General features: G+C 49.9%; 1 long non-coding RNA gene across 1 annotated transcript; it reads left to right on the plus strand.

Moving 5' to 3' along the window:
- The first annotated feature begins 18,292 nt into the window (after positions 1–18,292).
- LOC142076678 (uncharacterized) lies at positions 18,293–21,260 on the plus strand. The gene is made up of 3 exons (XR_012671267.1): positions 18,293–18,501; positions 18,597–18,738; positions 19,959–21,260. It is a non-coding gene; the product is annotated as an uncharacterized LOC142076678 (long non-coding RNA).
- The last annotated feature ends 298 nt before the right edge of the window (positions 21,261–21,558 follow it).

Below are 21,558 nucleotides of genomic sequence, written 5' to 3' on the forward strand. Positions count from 1 at the left end.
GTCAAGGATGGATTCAGACCCCCGGCCCTCTGAAAGCTAAGTTGAGGCACTGGCGCTGGAGAGGGATCGGCGGGAGTAGTGGATAACGCTTAGTAGGCAAGGTTGGCAATTGCATGAAGGGGTTTTAAAGATAGTGTAGGGCAGGGGGCTGTACAGGAACAGACTGCTTTGGGCAGTTAAAGGGAGCTGACTACTCTTCACTACGATGCCGGGCAGGGCAGTTCCAGCCTGTGTCTGTTGTTGTGTAGTTTGTGTGGTCTGCCTTCTGTGTCTTAGGCCTTCCTCAGGTCTCGATGACCTCATTGCTCTTTGCACTTGAGGGGCACAGGTCCCATCCCTAAGGTCTCGAATGCCTCCACTCATCAGCATAGCACTCGAGAGGCACTTCTTTTCTTGCATTACAAGCTGAAAGCGTGAATTGGTCTTGTGTCTTGAAGTTTCTGGACGGTCATCTTTTGCGGCATCCTTCCCGGCTGCGTGAGCAGCTCTTCTCTCTAGCCGTCCGTTTTCATGGACTGGGATTTCTTCCCTGCATCCTTAGGCTCTTAGGTCTTGGCCAGGCTTCTTGCTTGTACATCCTCTCAGTTTTGAGAGTATCTTCTTGTCACGGGCCGTGAGGTTCTACTCCTTTTTCTGGGGTTGCCCCAGAGCCTTCTCATGTCACCGTTATGGTCCCACAGGTCGTCTTGCCTGACAGCGTCTTCTATCTGGGTGTCATTCTTCTTGCCGAGAGTTTTCTCTCCTCTTTGAGGTCTGTTTTTTGTAGGGTTCCATGTAGTGTCAGTCTGTGCGTGTGTGTGTGTGGCTTGGAGCTGCCCTGCCTGGGGGGCGTAGAGTCAGGGGGAGGTGGAATAGCCATAAGAGTCTATGCTTAATACATTGATATGCGTAGACTGTTGAGGCAATGGTTGTACGGTCATCTAGGACTCAGTGGCTGTTGGCAGGCTGTGTGGACAGCTCTTTTGATAATGTTTTATGGGGATGAACTGAGCCATGTGGGAGGTGCTGTTCAGGGGTAGTGAAGGAAATTGAATCTCAAAGGCCTTAAGGCTTGTGTTTGATTAATGTGTACGGCTTAATGTTTGATTTATAAAATTTGTTTAATGGCAGGAAGTATAGTTGGATTCTAGATGGTATTCCTACATGGAAAGAAGTCCTCTGCAATCGTTAGGCTATCGCTCTGCATGCGGGTGACTCATTCAATATCATTTTTGCAGATGCAGAGGAACGAGCGGAGCACTAGAAGCAGGAGGGTTGGTGCGCGGTATTAGAGGGAAGATGTGACTGGTGGCTGTAGGACTACATTATGGTATTTCTATTTTTTAATTTGAAGGGGTAAAGGGAGGAGCGATATGGGCACCGGAGCTGACTCGGCCAAGGTGAGTGGTGATTGGTGGGCTGAAGTAGCGGTTATGTTTCAGGTGGTGTATTGCTGGTGAAGTTGTAAGCAACCCGTGTTGTTTGTGTTTTACAGGTGGTGCGCAAGCTTCAATGTGGCAACCCAAAATGTTGGAGGTGGGACAGGTGAGCGGCCGAGGTCAATGAGAGGTTGGTAGGAATCACTGTGGGTAGGCTGCGGTTTTGGGCAGTATCTCGGCATGTGCCTTTTCCCTTGGGTTTTTGTAGGTGCCGCACGCAAGCTCGAAGGGGCGACGCTGCCGCATGCTGACGAGAAGGGGTCCGAGAAGGTGAGGCGGTTGTGGGCCGGGTTGGCGTCTAATGGCAAAGTATTACATGGCAACTCAGTGAAGTGTTCCTCTGTGGTTTTGCAGGTGCCGTGCAGGCTGCCTTTGGAATTGGATGAGCGTTTGAGGTGAGCTGGGTAGTAGAGAGGAGGAGCATGGGACTGGTGATTTCTCACAAATGCAATGTTAACCTTGTGTGTCTTGGTATCTTAGGTGCCACAAGTAATGGCGTCCGACTCTGGAATCGGTGTGGAGCAGGCAAGTGCAATGCCACAGCTCTTGTGAGGACGAGGGTGTTGTGGAAGAGCACGGTGTCTACTGTCATGATGCTTACTGCTGGTGTGTGTGTTGGTTTTTTTTTCTTCAGATACTGAAGGGGAACCTGGTGACTGCAGGAAAATATCAGCTAGCCAATGTGTTTTTTGTCAAGGATGGATTCAGACCCCCGGCCCTCTGAAAGCTAAGTTGAGGCACTGGCGCTGGAGAGGGATCGGCGGGAGTAGTGGATAATGCTTAGTAGGCAAGGTTGGCAATTGCATGAAGGGGTTTTAAAGATAGTGTAGGGCAGGGGGCTGTACAGGAACAGACTGCTTTGGGCAGTTAAAGGGAGCTGACTACTCTTCACTACGATGCCGGGCAGGGCAGTTCCAGCCTGTGTCTGTTGTTGTGTAGTTTGTGTGGTCTGCCTTCTGTGTCTTAGGCCTTCCTCAGGTCTCGATGACCTCATTGCTCTTTGCACTTGAGGGGCACAGGTCCCATCCCTAAGGTCTCGAATGCCTCCACTCATCAGCATAGCACTCGAGAGGCACTTCTTTTCTTGCATTACAAGCTGAAAGCGTGAATTGGTCTTGTGTCTTGAAGTTTCTGGACGGTCATCTTTTGCGGCATCCTTCCCGGCTGCGTGAGCAGCTCTTCTCTCTAGCCGTCCGTTTTCATGGACTGGGATTTCTTCCCTGCATCCTTAGGCTCTTAGGTCTTGGCCAGGCTTCTTGCTTGTACATCCTCTCAGTTTTGAGAGTATCTTCTTGTCACGGGCCGTGAGGTTCTACTCCTTTTTCTGGGGTTGCCCCAGAGCCTTCTCATGTCACCGTTATGGTCCCACAGGTCGTCTTGCCTGACAGCGTCTTCTATCTGGGTGTCATTCTTCTTGCCGAGAGTTTTCTCTCCTCTTTGAGGTCTGTTTTTTGTAGGGTTCCATGTAGTGTCAGTCTGTGCGTGTGTGTGTGTGGCTTGGAGCTGCCCTGCCTGGGGGGCGTAGAGTCAGGGGGAGGTGGAATAGCCATAAGAGTCTATGCTTAATACATTGATATGCGTAGACTGTTGAGGCAATGGTTGTACGGTCATCTAGGACTCAGTGGCTGTTGGCAGGCTGTGTGGACAGCTCTTTTGATAATGTTTTATGGGGATGAACTGAGCCATGTGGGAGGTGCTGTTCAGGGGTAGTGAAGGAAATTGAATCTCAAAGGCCTTAAGGCTTGTGTTTGATTAATGTGTACGGCTTAATGTTTGATTTATAAAATTTGTTTAATGGCAGGAAGTATAGTTGGATTCTAGATGGTATGCTTACATGGACAGAAGTCCTCTGCAATCGTTAGGCTATCGCTCTGCATGCGGGTGACTCATTCAATATCATTTTTGCAGATGCAGAGGAACGAGCGGAGCACTAGAAGCAGGAGGGTTGGTGCGCGGTATTAGAGGGAAGATGTGACTGGTGGCTGTAGGACTACATTATGGTATTTCTATTTTTTAATTTGAAGGGGTAAAGGGAGGAGCGATATGGGCACCGGAGCTGACTCGGCCAAGGTGAGTGGTGATTGGTGGGCTGAAGTAGCGGTTATGTTTCAGGTGGTGTATTGCTGGTGAAGTTGTAAGCAACCCGTGTTGTTTGTGTTTTACAGGTGGTGCGCAAGCTTCAATGTGGCAACCCAAAATGTTGGAGGTGGGACAGGTGAGCGGCCGAGGTCAATGAGAGGTTGGTAGGAATCACTGTGGGTAGGCTGCGGTTTTGGGCAGTATCTCGGCATGTGCCTTTTCCCTTGGGTTTTTGTAGGTGCCGCACGCAAGCTCGAAGGGGCGACGCTGCCGCATGCTGACGAGAAGGGGTCCGAGAAGGTGAGGCGGTTGTGGGCCGGGTTGGCGTCTAATGGCAAAGTATTACATGGCAACTCAGTGAAGTGTTCCTCTGTGGTTTTGCAGGTGCCGTGCAGGCTGCCTTTGGAATTGGATGAGCGTTTGAGGTGAGCTGGGTAGTAGAGAGGAGGAGCATGGGACTGGTGATTTCTCACAAATGCAATGTTAACCTTGTGTGTCTTGGTATCTTAGGTGCCACAAGTAATGGCGTCCGACTCTGGAATCGGTGTGGAGCAGGCAAGTGCAATGCCACAGCTCTTGTGAGGACGAGGGTGTTGTGGAAGAGCACGGTGTCTACTGTCATGATGCTTGCTGCTGGTGTGTGTGTTGGTTTTTTTTTCTTCAGATACTGAAGGGGAACCTGGTGACTGCAGGAAAATATCAGCTAGCCAATGTGTTTTTTGTCAAGGATGGATTCAGACCCCCGGCCCTCTGAAAGCTAAGTTGAGGCACTGGCGCTGGAGAGGGATCGGCGGGAGTAGTGGATAATGCTTAGTAGGCAAGGTTGGCAATTGCATGAAGGGGTTTTAAAGATAGTGTAGGGCAGGGGGCTGTACAGGAACAGACTGCTTTGGGCAGTTAAAGGGAGCTGACTACTCTTCACTACGATGCCGGGCAGGGCAGTTCCAGCCTGTGTCTGTTGTTGTGTAGTTTGTGTGGTCTGCCTTCTGTGTCTTAGGCCTTCCTCAGGTCTCGATGACCTCATTGCTCTTTGCACTTGAGGGGCACAGGTCCCATCCCTAAGGTCTCGAATGCCTCCACTCATCAGCATAGCACTCGAGAGGCACTTCTTTTCTTGCATTACAAGCTGAAAGCGTGAATTGGTCTTGTGTCTTGAAGTTTCTGGACGGTCATCTTTTGCGGCATCCTTCCCGGCTGCGTGAGCAGCTCTTCTCTCTAGCCGTCCGTTTTCATGGACTGGGATTTCTTCCCTGCATCCTTAGGCTCTTAGGTCTTGGCCAGGCTTCTTGCTTGTACATCCTCTCAGTTTTGAGAGTATCTTCTTGTCACGGGCCGTGAGGTTCTACTCCTTTTTCTGGGGTTGCCCCAGAGCCTTCTCATGTCACCGTTATGGTCCCACAGGTCGTCTTGCCTGACAGCGTCTTCTATCTGGGTGTCATTCTTCTTGCCGAGAGTTTTCTCTCCTCTTTGAGGTCTGTTTTTTGTAGGGTTCCATGTAGTGTCAGTCTGTGCGTGTGTGTGTGTGGCTTGGAGCTGCCCTGCCTGGGGGGCGTAGAGTCAGGGGGAGGTGGAATAGCCATAAGAGTCTATGCTTAATACATTGATATGCGTAGACTGTTGAGGCAATGGTTGTACGGTCATCTAGGACTCAGTGGCTGTTGGCAGGCTGTGTGGACAGCTCTTTTGATAATGTTTTATGGGGATGAACTGAGCCATGTGGGAGGTGCTGTTCAGGGGTAGTGAAGGAAATTGAATCTCAAAGGCCTTAAGGCTTGTGTTTGATTAATGTGTACGGCTTAATGTTTGATTTATAAAATTTGTTTAATGGCAGGAAGTATAGTTGGATTCTAGATGGTATGCTTACATGGACAGAAGTCCTCTGCAATCGTTAGGCTATCGCTCTGCATGCGGGTGACTCATTCAATATCATTTTTGCAGATGCAGAGGAACGAGCGGAGCACTAGAAGCAGGAGGGTTGGTGCGCGGTATTAGAGGGAAGATGTGACTGGTGGCTGTAGGACTACATTATGGTATTTCTATTTTTTAATTTGAAGGGGTAAAGGGAGGAGCGATATGGGCACCGGAGCTGACTCGGCCAAGGTGAGTGGTGATTGGTGGGCTGAAGTAGCGGTTATGTTTCAGGTGGTGTATTGCTGGTGAAGTTGTAAGCAACCCGTGTTGTTTGTGTTTTACAGGTGGTGCGCAAGCTTCAATGTGGCAACCCAAAATGTTGGAGGTGGGACAGGTGAGCGGCCGAGGTCAATGAGAGGTTGGTAGGAATCACTGTGGGTAGGCTGCGGTTTTGGGCAGTATCTCGGCATGTGCCTTTTCCCTTGGGTTTTTGTAGGTGCCGCACGCAAGCTCGAAGGGGCGACGCTGCCGCATGCTGACGAGAAGGGGTCCGAGAAGGTGAGGCGGTTGTGGGCCGGGTTGGCGTCTAATGGCAAAGTATTACATGGCAACTCAGTGAAGTGTTCCTCTGTGGTTTTGCAGGTGCCGTGCAGGCTGCCTTTGGAATTGGATGAGCGTTTGAGGTGAGCTGGGTAGTAGAGAGGAGGAGCATGGGACTGGTGATTTCTCACAAATGCAATGTTAACCTTGTGTGTCTTGGTATCTTAGGTGCCACAAGTAATGGCGTCCGACTCTGGAATCGGTGTGGAGCAGGCAAGTGCAATGCCACAGCTCTTGTGAGGACGAGGGTGTTGTGGAAGAGCACGGTGTCTACTGTCATGATGCTTGCTGCTGGTGTGTGTGTTGGTTTTTTTTTCTTCAGATACTGAAGGGGAACCTGGTGACTGCAGGAAAATATCAGCTAGCCAATGTGTTTTTTGTCAAGGATGGATTCAGACCCCCGGCCCTCTGAAAGCTAAGTTGAAGGATGATGGCTGGGGAGGGGGCAAGGAGACAAGGTTGGCAACTGCAGGAAGGTGCATTTAAAGCTACTTAGGGCAAGGAGCTGTCCAGGAACAGCCACTTTTGGGCAGTTAAAGGGAGCGGGTTACTCTTCAGTGTGATGCTAGCGTGTGCCAGGCAGGGCAGTTCCAGCCTGTGTCTGTTGTGTGGTCTGCCTTCTGTGTCTTAGGCCTTCCTCAGGTCTCAATGTCCTCTTTGCGCTCGAGGAGCGCAGCATGCACCTCAGGTGCTATCCCTCGGATCTTGACTATCTGTACTCATCGGTGTAGCACCAATCGGATGCTGCTTCTTTTGTGTTGCAAGCTCAGCGTGGATTGGTCCTACATCTCAGAACTTTCTGGACACTCCTCTTTTGCAGCATCCTTCTTGGCTGTAGGAGCAGCTCTGCTCTCTAGATGTCCGTTTTCACGGACTGGGATTGTTTCCCTGCATCCTTAGGCTCTTAGGTCTTGAGGCCTGGCTTCTTGTGTGTAAATCTCCTTAATTTTGAGAGCAACTTCTTGTCACGGGCCATGATGTTCTACTCTTTTTCTGGGGTTCCCCCAGAGCCTCCTCACGTCACCATCATGGTCCCATGCGTCTTCTTGCCCGATGGTGTCTTCTGTCCGGGTGTCGTCATTCTTGCCGAGAGTTTTCTCTCCTCTGAGGCGTGTTGTTTGTAAGGTTCTGTATAGCGTTGGTCTGTGCATGTGTGTGTGTGGCTTGGAGCTGCCCTGCCTGGGGGGCGTAGAGTCAGGGGGAGGTGGAATAGCCATAAGAGACTGTGGTTAATACGTTGATATGCGTAGACTGTTGAGGCAATGGTTGTACGGTCATCTAGGACTCAGTGGCTGTTGGCAGGCTGTGTGGACAGCTCTTTTGATAATGTTTTATGGGGATGAGCTGAGCCATGTGGGAGGTGCTGTTCAGGGGTAGTGAAGGAAATGGAATCTCAAAGGCGATAAGGCTTGCATGTGTACGGCTTAATGTTTGATTTATAAAATTTGTTTAATGGCAGGAAGTATAGTTGGATTCTAGATGGTATTCCTACATGGACAGAAGTCCTCTGCAATCGTTAGGCTATCGCTCTGCATGCGGGTGACTCATTCAATATCATTTTTGCAGATGCAGAGGAACGAGCGGAGCACTAGAAGCAGGAGGGTTGGTGCGCGGTATTAGAGGGAAGATGTGACTGGTGGCTGTATGACTACATTATGGTATTTCTATTTTTTAATTTGAAGGGGTAAAGGGAGGAGCGATATGGGCACCGGAGCTGACTCGGCCAAGGTGAGTGGTGATTGGTGGGCTGAAGTAGCGGTTATGTTTCAGGTGGTGTATTGCTGGTGAAGTTGTAAGCAACCCTTGTTGTTTGTGTTTTACAGGTGGTGCGCAAGCTTCAATGTGGCAACCCAAAATGTTGGAGGTGGGACAGGTGAGCGGCCGAGGTCAATGAGAGGTTGGTAGGAATCACTGTGGGTAGGCTGCGGTTTTGGGCAGTATCTCAGCATGTGCTTTTTCGCTTGGGTTTTTGCAGGCGCCGCACGCAGGATCGAAGGGGCGACGCTGCTGCATGCTGACAAAGGGGTCTGAGAAGGTGAGGCGGTTGCGGGCCGGGTTGGTGTCTAATAGCGAAGTATGACATGGCAACGCAGTGAAGTGTTTCTGTGTGATCTTGCAGGTGCTGTGCGGGCCGCCTTTGGAATTGGATGAGCGTTTGAGGTGAGCTGGGTAGCAGAGAGGAGGAGCATGGGACTGGTGATTTCTCACAAATGCGATGTTAACCTTGTGTGTCTTTGGTATCTTAACGTGCCACAAGTAATGGTGGCTGCAGCATCCGACTCTGGAATCGGTGTGGAGCAGGCAAGTGCAATGCCACAGCTCTTGTGAGGACGAGGGTGTTGTGGAAGAGCACGGTGTCTACTGTCATGATGCTTACTGCTGGTGTGTGTGTTGGTTTTTTTTTCTTCAGATACTGAAGGGGAACCTGGTGACTGCAGGAAAATATCAGCTAGCCAATGTGTTTTTTGTCAAGGATGGATTCAGACCCCCGGCCCTCTCAAAGCTAAGTTGAGGGATGATGGCTGGGGAGGGGGCAAGGAGACAAGGTTGGCAACTGTACGGAGGTACATTTAAAATTACTTAGAGCAAAGGGCTGTCCAGGAACAGTCCCCCTTGGGCATTAAAGTGAGCTGTCTACTCTTCACTATGATGCTGGGCAGGGCAGTTCCAGCTTGTGTCTGTTGTTGTGTAGTTTGTGTGGTCTGTCTTCTGTGTCTTAGGCCTTCCTCAGGTCTCGATGACCTCATTGCTCTTTGCACTTGAGGGGCACAGGTCCCATCCCTAAGGTCTCGAATGCCTCCACTCATCAGCATAGCACTCGAGAGGCACTTCTTTTCTTGCATTACAAGCTGAAAGCGTGAATTGGTCTTGTGTCTTGAAGTTTCCAGACGGTCATCTTTTGCGGCATCCTTCCCGGCTGCGTGAGCAGCTCTTCTCTCTAGCCATCTGTTTTCATGGACTGGGATTGCTTCCCTGCATCCTTAAGCTCTTTGGTCTTGAGGCCAGGCTTCTTGCTTGTACATCCTCTCAGTTTTGAGAGTATCTTTGTCGTGGTTTAACCTGGCAGGCAGCCAAATACCACGCAGCCGCTCACTCACTCCCCCCGCCCCCCAATGGGACGGGGAGAGAATCGGAAGGGTAAGAGTGAGAAAAACTCGTGGGTTGAGATAAAGACAGTTTAATAGAACAGAAAAGGGAGAATAATGATAATAAATAATGATAGAATATACAAAATGAGTGATGCACAATGCAATTGCTCACCACCCGCGCTGACCGATAACCAAGTAGCGATCGGTACTTCCTGGATCACGCTTACCCTTCATATACTGAGCATGACGTCACATGGTATGGAATACCCCATTGGCCAGCTGGGCTGGTTGTCCTGATTATGTTCCCTCCCATCTTGTGTACCTAGCTCAGTCAGTAGGCACGGGAGCTGTCCTTGGACTAGGAGGGCACTTAGCAACAACTGAAAACATCAGTGTGTTATCAACATTCTCCTCATACTAAATCCAAAACACAGCACTAGGAAGAAATTTAACCCTATCCCAGCCGAAACCAGGACAATCTTCTTGTCACGGGCCGTGAGGTTCTGCTCTTTTTTCTGGGGTTGCCCCAGAGCCTTCTCAGGTCACCGTTATGGTCCCACAGGTCGTCTTGCCTGACAGCGTCTTCTATCTGGGTGACATTCTTCTTGCCGAGAGTTTTCTCTCCTCTTTTGAGGTCTGTTTTTTGTAGGGTTCCATGTAGTGTCAGTCTGTGCGTGTGTGTGTTTGGCTTGGAGCTGCCCTGCCTGGGGGGCGTAGAGTCAGGGGGAGGTGGAATAGCCATAAGAGTCTATGCTTAATACATTGATATGCGTAGACTGTTGAGGCAATGGTTGTACGGTCATCTAGGTCTCAGTGGCTGTTGGCAGGCTGTGTGGACGGCTCTTTTGATAATGTTTTATGGGGATGAGCTGAGCCATGTGGGAGGTGCTGTTCAGGGGTAGTGAAGGAAATTGAATCTCAAAGGCCTTAAGGCTTGTGTTTGATTAATGTGTACGGCTTAATGTTTGATTTATAAAATTTGTTTAATGGCAGGAAGTATAGTTGGATTCTAGATGGTATTCCTACATGGAAAGAAGTCCTCTGCAATCGTTAGGCTATCGCTCTGCATGCGGGTGACTCATTCAATATCATTTTTGCAGATGCAGAGGAACGAGCGGAGCACTAGAAGCAGGAGGGTTGGTGCGCGGTATTAGAGGGAAGATGTGACTGGTGGCTGTAGGACTACATTATGGTATTTCTATTTTTTAATTTGAAGGGGTAAAGGGAGGAGCGATATGGGCACCGGAGCTGACTCGGCCAAGGTGAGTGGTGATTGGTGGGCTGAAGTAGCGGTTATGTTTCAGGTGGTGTATTGCTGGTGAAGTTGTAAGCAACCCGTGTTGTTTGTGTTTTACAGGTGGTGCGCAAGCTTCAATGTGGCAACCCAAAATGTTGGAGGTGGGACAGGTGAGCGGCCGAGGTCAATGAGAGGTTGGTAGGAATCACTGTGGGTAGGCTGCGGTTTTGGGCAGTATCTCGGCATGTGCCTTTTCCCTTGGGTTTTTGTAGGTGCCGCACGCAAGCTCGAAGGGGCGACGCTGCCGCATGCTGACGAGAAGGGGTCCGAGAAGGTGAGGCGGTTGTGGGCCGGGTTGGCGTCTAATGGCAAAGTATTACATGGCAACTCAGTGAAGTGTTCCTCTGTGGTTTTGCAGGTGCCGTGCAGGCTGCCTTTGGAATTGGATGAGCGTTTGAGGTGAGCTGGGTAGTAGAGAGGAGGAGCATGGGACTGGTGATTTCTCACAAATGCATTGTTAACCTTGTGTGTCTTGGTATCTTAGGTGCCACAAGTAATGGCGTCCGACTCTGGAATCGGTGTGGAGCAGGCAAGTGCAATGCCACAGCTCTTGTGAGGACGAGGGTGTTGTGGAAGAGCACGGTGTCTACTGTCATGATGCTTACTGCTGGTGTGTGTGTTGGTTTTTTTTTCTTCAGATACTGAAGGGGAACCTGGTGACTGCAGGAAAATATCAGCTAGCCAATGTGTTTTTTGTCAAGGATGGATTCAGACCCCCGGCCCTCTGAAAGCTAAGTTGAGGCACTGGCGCTGGAGAGGGATCGGCGGGAGTAGTGGATAACGCTTAGTAGGCAAGGTTGGCAATTGCATGAAGGGGTTTTAAAGATAGTGTAGGGCAGGGGGCTGTACAGGAACAGACTGCTTTGGGCAGTTAAAGGGAGCTGACTACTCTTCACTACGATGCCGGGCAGGGCAGTTCCAGCCTGTGTCTGTTGTTGTGTAGTTTGTGTGGTCTGCCTTCTGTGTCTTAGGCCTTCCTCAGGTCTCGATGACCTCATTGCTCTTTGCACTTGAGGGGCACAGGTCCCATCCCTAAGGTCTCGAATGCCTCCACTCATCAGCATAGCACTCGAGAGGCACTTCTTTTCTTGCATTACAAGCTGAAAGCGTGAATTGGTCTTGTGTCTTGAAGTTTCTGGACGGTCATCTTTTGCGGCATCCTTCCCGGCTGCGTGAGCAGCTCTTCTCTCTAGCCGTCCGTTTTCATGGACTGGGATTTCTTCCCTGCATCCTTAGGCTCTTAGGTCTTGGCCAGGCTTCTTGCTTGTACATCCTCTCAGTTTTGAGAGTATCTTCTTGTCACGGGCCGTGAGGTTCTACTCCTTTTTCTGGGGTTGCCCCAGAGCCTTCTCATGTCACCGTTATGGTCCCACAGGTCGTCTTGCCTGACAGCGTCTTCTATCTGGGTGTCATTCTTCTTGCCGAGAGTTTTCTCTCCTCTTTGAGGTCTGTTTTTTGTAGGGTTCCATGTAGTGTCAGTCTGTGCGTGTGTGTGTGTGGCTTGGAGCTGCCCTGCCTGGGGGTGTAGAGTCGGGGGGAGGTGGAATAGCCATAAGAGTCTATGCTTAATACATTGATATGCGTAGACTGTTGAGGCAATGGTTGTACGGTCATCTAGGACTCAGTGGCTGTTGGCAGGCTGTGTGGACAGCTCTTTTGATAATGTTTTATGGGGATGAACTGAGCCATGTGGGAGGTGCTGTTCAGGGGTAGTGAAGGAAATTGAATCTCAAAGGCCTTAAGGCTTGTGTTTGATTAATGTGTACGGCTTAATGTTTGATTTATAAAATTTGTTTAATGGCAGGAAGTATAGTTGGATTCTAGATGGTATGCTTACATGGACAGAAGTCCTCTGCAATCGTTAGGCTATCGCTCTGCATGCGGGTGACTCATTCAATATCATTTTTGCAGATGCAGAGGAACGAGCGGAGCACTAGAAGCAGGAGGGTTGGTGCGCGGTATTAGAGGGAAGATGTGACTGGTGGCTGTAGGACTACATTATGGTATTTCTATTTTTTAATTTGAAGGGGTAAAGGGAGGAGCGATATGGGCACCGGAGCTGACTCGGCCAAGGTGAGTGGTGATTGGTGGGCTGAAGTAGCGGTTATGTTTCAGGTGGTGTATTGCTGGTGAAGTTGTAAGCAACCCGTGTTGTTTGTGTTTTACAGGTGGTGCGCAAGCTTCAATGTGGCAACCCAAAATGTTGGAGGTGGGACAGGTGAGCGGCCGAGGTCAATGAGAGGTTGGTAGGAATCACTGTGGGTAGGCTGCGGTTTTGGGCAGTATCTCGGCATGTGCCTTTTCCCTTGGGTTTTTGTAGGTGCCGCACGCAAGCTCGAAGGGGCGACGCTGCCGCATGCTGACGAGAAGGGGTCCGAGAAGGTGAGGCGGTTGTGGGCCGGGTTGGCGTCTAATGGCAAAGTATTACATGGCAACTCAGTGAAGTGTTCCTCTGTGGTTTTGCAGGTGCCGTGCAGGCTGCCTTTGGAATTGGATGAGCGTTTGAGGTGAGCTGGGTAGTAGAGAGGAGGAGCATGGGACTGGTGATTTCTCACAAATGCAATGTTAACCTTGTGTGTCTTGGTATCTTAGGTGCCACAAGTAATGGCGTCCGACTCTGGAATCGGTGTGGAGCAGGCAAGTGCAATGCCACAGCTCTTGTGAGGACGAGGGTGTTGTGGAAGAGCACGGTGTCTACTGTCATGATGCTTGCTGCTGGTGTGTGTGTTGGTTTTTTTTTCTTCAGATACTGAAGGGGAACCTGGTGACTGCAGGAAAATATCAGCTAGCCAATGTGTTTTTTGTCAAGGATGGATTCAGACCCCCGGCCCTCTCAAAGCTAAGTTGAGGGATGATGGCTGGGGAGGGGGCAAGGAGACAAGGTTGGCAACTGTACGGAGGTACATTTAAAATTACTTAGAGCAAAGGGCTGTCCAGGAACAGTCCCCCTTGGGCATTAAAGTGAGCTGTCTACTCTTCACTATGATGCTGGGCAGGGCAGTTCCAGCTTGTGTCTGTTGTTGTGTAGTTTGTGTGGTCTGTCTTCTGTGTCTTAGGCCTTCCTCAGGTCTCGATGACCTCATTGCTCTTTGCACTTGAGGGGCACAGGTCCCATCCCTAAGGTCTCGAATGCCTCCACTCATCAGCATAGCACTCGAGAGGCACTTCTTTTCTTGCATTACAAGCTGAAAGCGTGAATTGGTCTTGTGTCTTGAAGTTTCCAGACGGTCATCTTTTGCGGCATCCTTCCCGGCTGCGTGAGCAGCTCTTCTCTCTAGCCATCCGTTTTCATGGACTGGGATTGCTTCCCTGCATCCTTAAGCTCTTTGGTCTTGAGGCCAGGCTTCTTGCTTGTACATCCTCTCAGTTTTGAGAGTATCTTCTTGTCACGGGCCGTGAGGTTCTGCTCTTTTTTCTGGGGTTGCCCCAGAGCCTTCTCATGTCACCGTTATGGTCCCACAGGTCATCTTGCCTGACAGCGTCTTCTATCTGGGTGACATTCTTCTTGCCGAGAGTTTTCTCTCCTCTTTTGAGGTCTGTTTTTTGTAGGGTTCCATGTAGTGTCAGTCTGTGCGTGTGTGTGTTTGGCTTGGAGCTGCCCTGCCTGGGGGGCGTAGAGTCAGGGGGAGGTGGAATAGCCATAAGAGTCTATGCTTAATACATTGATATGCGTAGACTGTTGAGGCAATGGTTGTACGGTCATCTAGGTCTCAGTGGCTGTTGGCAGGCTGTGTGGACGGCTCTTTTGATAATGTTTTATGGGGATGAGCTGAGCCATGTGGGAGGTGCTGTTCAGGGGTAGTGAAGGAAATTGAATCTCAAAGGCATTAAGGCTTGTATGTGTACGGCTTAATGTTTGATTTATAAAATTTGTTTAATGGCAGGAAGTATAGTTGGATTCTAGATGGTATGCTTACATGGACAGAAGTCCTCTGCAATTGTTAGGCTATCGCTCTGCATGCGGGTGACTCATTCAATATCATTTTTGCAGATGCAGAGGAACGAGCGGAGCACTAGAAGCAGGAGGGTTGGTGCGCGGTATTAGGGGGAAGATGTGACTGGTGGCTGTATGACTACATTATGGTATTTCTATTTTTTAATTTGAAGGGGTAAAGGGAGGAGCGATATGGGCACCGGAGCTGACTCGGCCAAGGTGAGTGGTGATTGGTGGGCTGAAGTAGCGGTTATGTTTCAGGTGGTGTATTGCTGGTGAAGTTGTAAGCAACCCGTGTTGTTTGTGTTTTACAGGTGGTGCGCAAGCTTCAATGTGGCAACCCAAAATGTTGGAGGTGGGACAGGTGAGCGGCCGAGGTCAATGAGAGGTTGGTAGGAATCACTGTGGGTAGGCTGCGGTTTTGGGCAGTATCTCGGCATGTGCCTTTTCCCTTGGGTTTTTGTAGGTGCCGCACGCAAGCTCGAAGGGGCGACGCTGCCGCATGCTGACGAGAAGGGGTCCGAGAAGGTGAGGCGGTTGTGGGCCGGGTTGGCGTCTAATGGCAAAGTATTACATGGCAACTCAGTGAAGTGTTCCTCTGTGGTTTTGCAGGTGCCGTGCAGGCTGCCTTTGGAATTGGATGAGCGTTTGAGGTGAGCTGGGTAGTAGAGAGGAGGAGCATGGGACTGGTGATTTCTCACAAATGCAATGTTAACCTTGTGTGTCTTGGTATCTTAGGTGCCACAAGTAATGGCGTCCGACTCTGGAATCGGTGTGGAGCAGGCAAGTGCAATGCCACAGCTCTTGTGAGGACGAGGGTGTTGTGGAAGAGCACGGTGTCTACTGTCATGATGCTTGCTGCTGGTGTGTGTGTTGGTTTTTTTTTCTTCAGATACTGAAGGGGAACCTGGTGACTGCAGGAAAATATCAGCTAGCCAATGTGTTTTTTGTCAAGGATGGATTCAGACCCCCGGCCCTCTGAAAGCTAAGTTGAGGCACTGGCGCTGGAGAGGGATCGGCGGGAGTAGTGGATAACGCTTAGTAGGCAAGGTTGGCAATTGCATGAAGGGGTTTTAAAGATAGTGTAGGGCAGGGGGCTGTACAGGAACAGACTGCTTTGGGCAGTTAAAGGGAGCTGACTACTCTTCACTACGATGCCGGGCAGGGCAGTTCCAGCCTGTGTCTGTTGTTGTGTAGTTTGTGTGGTCTGCCTTCTGTGTCTTAGGCCTTCCTCAGGTCTCGATGACCTCATTGCTCTTTGCACTTGAGGGGCACAGGTCCCATCCCTAAGGTCTCGAATGCCTCCACTCATCAGCATAGCACTCGAGAGGCACTTCTTTTCTTGCATTACAAGCTGAAAGCGTGAATTGGTCTTGTGTCTTGAAGTTTCTGGACGGTCATCTTTTGCGGCATCCTTCCCGGCTGCGTGAGCAGCTCTTCTCTCTAGCCGTCCGTTTTCATGGACTGGGATTTCTTCCCTGCATCCTTAGGCTCTTAGGTCTTGGCCAGGCTTCTTGCTTGTACATCCTCTCAGTTTTGAGAGTATCTTCTTGTCACGGGCCGTGAGGTTCTACTCCTTTTTCTGGGGTTGCCCCAGAGCCTTCTCATGTCACCGTTATGGTCCCACAGGTCGTCTTGCCTGACAGCGTCTTCTATCTGGGTGTCATTCTTCTTGCCGAGAGTTTTCTCTCCTCTTTGAGGTCTGTTTTTTGTAGGGTTCCATGTAGTGTCAGTCTGTGCGTGTGTGTGTGTGGCTTGGAGCTGCCCTGCCTGGGGGTGTAGAGTCAGGGGGAGGTGGAATAGCCATAAGAGTCTATGCTTAATACATTGATATGCGTAGACTGTTGAGGCAATGGTTGTACGGTCATCTAGGACTCAGTGGCTGTTGGCAGGCTGTGTGGACAGCTCTTTTGATAATGTTTTATGGGGATGAACTGAGCCATGTGGGAGGTGCTGTTCAGGGGTAGTGAAGGAAATTGAATCTCAAAGGCCTTAAGGCTTGTGTTTGATTAATGTGTACGGCTTAATGTTTGATTTATAAAATTTGTTTAATGGCAGGAAGTATAGTTGGATTCTAGATGGTATTCCTACATGGAAAGAAGTCCTCTGCAATCGTTAGGCTATCGCTCTGCATGCGGGTGACTCATTCAATATCATTTTTGCAGATGCAGAGGAACGAGCGGAGCACTAGAAGCAGGAGGGTTGGTGCGCGGTATTAGAGGGAAGATGTGACTGGTGGCTGTAGGACTACATTATGGTATTTCTATTTTTTAATTTGAAGGGGTAAAGGGAGGAGCGATATGGGCACCGGAGCTGACTCGGCCAAGGTGAGTGGTGATTGGTGGGCTGAAGTAGCGGTTATGTTTCAGGTGGTGTATTGCTGGTGAAGTTGTAAGCAACCCTTGTTGTTTGTGTTTTACAGGTGGTGCGCAAGCTTCAATGTGGCAACCCAAAATGTTGGAGGTGGGACAGGTGAGCGGCCGAGGTCAATGAGAGGTTGGTAGGAATCACTGTGGGTAGGCTGCAGTTTTGGGCAGTATCTCAGCATGTGCCTTTTCCCTTGGGTTTTTGTAGGTGCCGCACGCAAGCTCGAAGGGGCGACGCTGCCGCATGCTGACGAGAAGGGGTCCGAGAAGGTGAGGCGGTTGTGGGCCGGGTTGGCGTCTAATGGCAAAGTATTACATGGCAACTCAGTGAAGTGTTTCTCTGTGATCTTGTAGGTGCTGTGCGGGCCGCCTTTGGAATTGGATGAGCGTTTGAGGTGAGCTGGGTAGTAGAGAGGAGGAGCATGGGACTGGTGATTTCTCACAAATGCATTGTTAACCTTGTGTGTCTTGGTATCTTAGGTGCCACAAGTAATGGCGTCCGACTCTGGAATCGGTGTGGAGCAGGCAAGTGCAATGCCACAGCTCTTGTGAGGACGAGGGTGTTGTGGAAGAGCACGGTGTCTACTGTCATGATGCTTACTGCTGGTGTGTGTGTTGGTTTTTTTTTCTTCAGATACTGAAGGGGAACCTGGTGACTGCAGGAAAATATCAGCTAGCCAATGTGTTTTTTGTCAAGGATGGATTCAGACCCCCGGCCCTCTGAAAGCTAAGTTGAAGGATGATGGCTGGGGAGGGGGCAAGGAGACAAGGTTGGCAACTGCAGGAAGGTGCATTTAAAGCTACTTAGGGCAAAGAGCTGTCCAGGAACAGCCACTTTTGGGCAGTTAAAGGGAGCGGGTTACTCTTCAGTGTGATGCTAGCGTGTGCCAGGCAGGGCAGTTCCAGCCTGTGTCTGTTGTGTAGTTTGTGTGGTCTGCCTTCTGTGTCTTAGGCCTTCCTCAGGTCTCAATGTCCTCTTTGTGCTCGAGGAGCACAGCATGCACCTCAGGTGCCATCCCTAGGATCTCAACTTTCTGTACTCATCGGTGTAGCACCAATCGGATGCTGCTTCTTTTGCGTTACAAGCTTAAAGTGTGGATTGGTCCTGCGTCTCAGAACTCCAGATGGTCATCTCTTGCGGCATCCTTCTTGGCTGCAGGAGCAGCTCTGCTCTCTAGCCAACCATTTTCACGGACTGGGATTGTTTCCCTGCATCCTTATGTTCTTAGGTCTTGAGGCCAGGCTTCTTGTGCATCCATCCTCTCAGTTTTGAGAGCAACTTCTTGTCACGGGGCATGATGTTCTACTCTTTTTCTGGGGTTGCCACAGAGCCTCCTCACATCACTGTCATGGTCCCATGCGTCTTCTTGCCTGAACGGTGTCTTCCATTTGGGTGTCGTCATTCTTGCCGAGAGTTTTCTCTCCTCTTTGAGGCGCGTTGTTTATAGGGTTCTGTATAGGGTTGGTCTGTGCATGTGTGTGTGTGGCTTGGAGATGCCCTGCCTGGAGGTGTAGAGTCAGGGGGAGGTGGAATAAGCCATAAGAGTGTATGGTTAATATGTTGATGTGCCTACACTGTTGAGGCAACAGTTGTACAGTCATTTCAGATTGAGTAGCCATCAGCAGGTTGTGTGGACAGCTCTTTCAATGGTGTTTTATGGGGAGGAGCAGAGCTGTGTGGGAGGGGCTGATCAGGTCTATTGAAGCAGATTGATTCTTAAATGGAAAGAAGACTTCTGGAATTGTTAAGCTATTGCTCTGCAACTGAGTGACTTGTTTGATATTATTGTTTTTGCAGATGCATAGGAATGAGCCACGCACCAAAGAATGACAGAGGAGGCAAGTGTAGCACCGTAAGAAGGTTGTGGTAAGGTTGCTTTCCATAATGTTTGAGAAGTTGTGGAGATTGGGTGATGTCCCAGAAGACTGGAAGAAGGCTAATGTTACCCCATCTACAAGAAGGGCATAAAGGAGGATCCAGGAAATTGTAGGCCCATCAGTCATACTTAAGTCCCTGGGAAAGCTGTGCAATGAATCTTCCTGTGTGATATCACAAGTCAAATGAAGCACACGATTGGGAAGAGCCAGCATGGATTCACCAAGGGTAAATCATGCATGACAAACCTGATCACCTTCTATGACAAAGTAACCTGCTTGGTTGATGTGGGGCGAGCTGTGGACATGGTCTACCTGGATTTCTCCAAGGCTTTTGATATGATTTCCCACAGCCCCCTCCTAGAGAAACTGATGCGTTAGTCTAGAGAAGCTGTTCGGTGGGTGGAGAACTTGCTGACAGGCTACCCCCAGAGGGTGGTTGTAAATAGCTCCTTTTCAAACGGGCAACCTGTCGCAAGTGGGGTCCCCCCAGGGATTGATATTGGGCCCAGCACTGTTAAATATCTTCATAAGTGATGTGGATGATGGGATCGAGTGTACCCTGATGAAGCTTGATGTGATACCAAACTGAGTGGGGAAGCGGACACTTTGGAGGAGAGAGCCACTCTGCAGGAAGACCTGCTGGATAGGCTGGAAGAATGGGCTAATGAGAACCTTATGAAGTTCAATGAAGTCAGAAGTTAGGTCTTGCACCTGGGAAAACATATCCAGGAGTGCAGTACAGGCTGGGATCTATCCAGCTGGGGAGCAGCTGTGGCAAAGGGACCCGGGGGTCCTGGTCCTGGTGCAGAGACATAGAAATCTTCATTCCACTCTACTCAGCGCTTGCCAGGTCACACCTAGAATACTGTTAGGTGTTGGTCCCCACTGTACAAAAAAAGATGTGAACAGGCTGGAGAGGGCCCAGAGAAGGGCCACAAAGATGATCAAAAGACTGGGAACCCTGACGCATGAGGAAAAGCTGAGAGAACTGTGTTTGTGTACCCTTGAGAAAAGAAGGCTTAGGGGAGACCTCATCACCATGTTCCAGTAGGTAAATTGTGGTTACAAAGATGATGGAGACTCCCCTTTTACAAGGAGTCACATAAAAAAGATGAGGGGTAATGGGTACAAGTTACTCTTGGGGAGATTCTAATTGGACACAAGAGGAAAACTTTTCACAATAAGAAGAATCAGCCATTGGGATAATATCCCCAGGGAAGCAGCAGATTCCTCAACATCGGACACTTGTAAGATTTGGCCAGACAGGGTGCTGGGCCATCTTGTCTAGACCGTGCTTTTGCCAAGAAAGGTTGGACCAGATAATCCTTGAGGTCCCTTGCAACTTGGTATTCTGTGATTGAAGTGGGTCAGCCTGTGGTGTCGGAGGGAAGGTGAGTCTTGTCGGCTATATGACTGCATAATGTTGTGGGTTTTTTTTTCCCAAAGATGCCAAGCAATGAGCCAAGTGGGATATGGGCACCGGAGTTGACTTGGGCAAGGTGAGCAATGACTAGTGGGCTGAAGTAGCAGTTATTTTTCAGGTGGTGTATTGTCAGTGAAGTTATAAGCATTACCTGTTGTTTGGGCTTCACAAGTGGTACGCAAGCTTCAACGCAGCAGCCCCAAATGACGGAGGCTGGTTGCGCAGGTAAAGGCCAAGGTAAAAGAGGGGGAGATGAGAATTGCTGCAGGCAGACTGTGCTTTTAGCTTGGGTTTTTCCACACGCTGCAGATAGCCTCAGAGGGGTGTAGCTGCCCACTGAGGAGCGGTCCGGGAAGGTGAGGAGGTTATTGGCTGGGTCTCCATTTAATAGCTAAGTATTAAATGGCATCTTGGTTAACCATTTACCTTTTGGTTTTGCGGGAGCTGTGCTGGCTGCCTTTGGAATTGGATGAGCATTTGAGGTGAGCTGGGGTAGTAGAGAGGAGGAGCGTGGGGCTGGTGATTTCTCCCAAGCGCAATGGTAACTTTGTGTCTCTTGACATCTTGGGTGCCACGAGTGACAGTTGCAGCATCTGACTTTGGAATCAGTGTGGAGAGCACTATGGCGCTTTTGAGGAGGAGGCTAGTGTGATGCTGAATACCAGCACTGTTTTGTGGTTTGTTTTTTTTTTTTGGTGTGGGTGTAGTGGTTTTTTTTTTTTTTGCAGATAAAGAGGAACTGGGTGAGTGCAGCAACATCCCAGTTAGTGTTTTGGGTTTTGTGTTTTTTTGTTTTTAGGATGGATTCAGATCCCTGGCCTTCTGAAAACTAAGTTGAGGGACCAGGGCTGGGGAGGGAACAAGGTTGGGAATTGCAGGAATGTGTTATGAAGTTAGAGTAGGGGAGAGGACTGTCCAGGAACAGTCCCTTTTGGGAAGGTGTAAAGGGAGCGGGTTATTCTTTAGCATGATGCTAGCGTGTGCCGGTCTCGGCAGTTCTAGCCTGTGTCTGTGGTGTTGTGTAGTTTCTGTAGACTCTCTTCTGTGTCTTCTACAATAGCTTTCTCAGGTCTTGAGGTCTCCATAGCTCTTCATGATCAGCAGGCACCTCAGTAGCCCTCCTGACGGTCTCAAATGCATTGCCTCATTAGCATAGTGCCTGTTGAGCCCTTCTTAGCTTGCTATTGTAGCTTCAAGCATGGACATGCCTGGTAAGCGTTGCATCATAGATGTTTCTGAGGGGTCATCTCTTGCGGTGGCGAGCCAGGCGGTGCCAGCAGCTCTGCTCTCAGGAGTTCTGTTTCCACAGTTGCCTTTAGGGGTTTCACCCCTGTGTCCTTAATGGTCCTAAAGCCTGGCTTCTCACGCATCCATCGTTCTGGGTTTGACGGTAGTTTTCTCTCACGGGCCGTGGCAGTTGCCTCTCTTTCCCAGGGGTGCTATAGAGCATTTGTGCCATTGTGGCACTGTAGGGCTTCTGTGCCGGAGGCGTTTTCCCTACGGGAGTCATTCTCGCTTGTGGTTTTCTCGTGTCTCATGGTCACATTGTTTGTGGCGTCTGCGTGTGGTCTCTGTCTGCGTGTTAGGGTTGAAGCTGTGCTGCCTGGGAGTGTAGCAATATTA

The sequence above is a fragment of the Calonectris borealis genome, unplaced genomic scaffold (genome assembly GCF_964195595.1).
Source record: "Calonectris borealis unplaced genomic scaffold, bCalBor7.hap1.2 HAP1_SCAFFOLD_92, whole genome shotgun sequence".
In the NCBI taxonomy this organism is placed as follows: domain Eukaryota; kingdom Metazoa; phylum Chordata; class Aves; order Procellariiformes; family Procellariidae; genus Calonectris; species Calonectris borealis.